Raw genomic sequence first — 1,709 nt, 5'->3', positions numbered from 1 at the left:
GCACAGATCCTGCATACTTTTTGTGGAACCAACTGTTAGCTGTGCTGTGGTGGAGAAGGCTGAACTTGCTGAGCTTATTGTTGACTTAGTTGCATCTGCTTCAGTAAGTTGGTCATTTCACATAAGCTCTGAGTTATAGCAGCAGTCTCTTTGCTAGAGGATACCTCTGCAACAGCTCTTGACCGACTTTGTTTTTGCCTGTGATTCCTAGTAGATTTAACTAATTCACTAATCAATTACCATGCCTCATCCGTAGTCTTGTACTTTTTCATAGACCCATTGCTAGCACCTTCCAATGTGGTCTTATCTTGAGATTTCATGCCCTGTGTAAAGTAGCCGAGCAACACTATCTTGTCAATCATATGGTGGGGACATACTTTCAGAAGATTATTGAAGCGCTCCCAATATTCGTAGAGAGTCTCAGATTCATCCTGAACGATCATGGAAATGTCTTTTCTTAGTTTATCAGTAACCTCAGCTGGAAAGAATTTCTCCAAAAATTCTCTTCTAAGCGTATCCCAGTTAGAAACAGTTGCTCCGGGTTGAGTGTAGTACCACTCTCTTGCCTTCCCCTCAAGAGAGAACGGGAAAGCTTTTAACAGAATAGAAGTTTCGTCAGTACCATCACGCTTAACAGTAGAACAAGCTGTCTGAAAATCCCTAAGGTGCTTGATAGGCTCTTGAGCAGGTAAGCCGTGAAACTTGGGCATCAAGTTGAGTAGTGCAGTCTTTATTTCAAAGTCCATAGCCACTGCTGGGTGGTGTACTTAGTATGGCTGTAGTGTAAAATCAGGGGCTCCAGTCTCCTGGATAGTGACTCTCCTAGGTGCTGTCATGTCACCTGCACGTGAATCAACTGGATCAGTAAAGAGGGAGCTTGTTTCTTCCTTAGATGACGTTTCAGATTCGTCCTCGGAGAGGACTAGCCGACGCCGAGCTTGCCTTATACGTGAAATAGTTCTTTCAATCTCAGGGTCAAATACTGGCAAGCTTGGATCAGGAAGTGAACGCGTCATTTAATGAAAGAAACGTGCAGCTTATAGTAACAAAATAAAAATGAAAAAAATGCAATTAAATAAATTCCAATCAATAAATTAGCACACTATTGCAACTCTCTGGCAACGGCGCCAAAAATTGACGTGAGCGGAAATTGGCAGATTAAGAATTAATTAGAGAAATGGCGTTGCGAGTACAGTTCTTAACCGGCGAAAATCCACTTGTCAATTTAGAAAAGGGTTGTCACAAAATTTAGAAATAAAATACTGGGAGTATGAGTCCCAGGTCGTCTCCCAACGAGTTGCAGGAAGATGTGCTATTTTCTCAATCAGAGGTTTTCAAAATGGGTTTTGAATTTGATGAACAGAAAATTAAATCAGAGAAGTTATATAATTTAAATAAAATCTTGACCGGGAGAAGATTAATTGAAAGTTCTATCCTTGTTGGAATTTTATCAAGATCAATTAATAATTAGTCATTGTTTTCATTTAGTTAACCCTCAACGAATAAGGGAAAGTCAAATTAAAAGTCAATTTCTATTCACAAGTCCTAATCCTCTCCTTTGGGAAGGATTAGAGTTAGTGACTAACAAGCCAACCAACAATGAACCAATTACAATTGAACTCTTGAGTATTCCAACTCAAGGTTCTCCTTTTAATCAACTCCCAATCAAGTTGGGGAACTACTCCATCATTATAAATGTAAACTTCACA

General features: G+C 39.7%; 1 non-coding gene across 1 annotated transcript; it reads left to right on the top strand.

Annotated features, from left to right (window-relative positions):
• Positions 1-356: 356 nt before the first annotated feature.
• LOC112708637 (small nucleolar RNA R71) lies at positions 357-464 on the top strand. The gene has a single exon (XR_003156482.1). It is a non-coding gene; the product is annotated as a small nucleolar RNA R71 (small nucleolar RNA).
• Positions 465-1,709: the final 1,245 nt, after the last annotated feature.

Source organism: Arachis hypogaea, chromosome 8 (genome assembly GCF_003086295.3).
Source record: "Arachis hypogaea cultivar Tifrunner chromosome 8, arahy.Tifrunner.gnm2.J5K5, whole genome shotgun sequence".
Lineage (NCBI taxonomy): Eukaryota > Viridiplantae > Streptophyta > Magnoliopsida > Fabales > Fabaceae > Arachis > Arachis hypogaea.
Note: the sequence above shows the minus strand (reverse complement) of the source record. Positions and strands in the feature narration are given on the sequence as shown.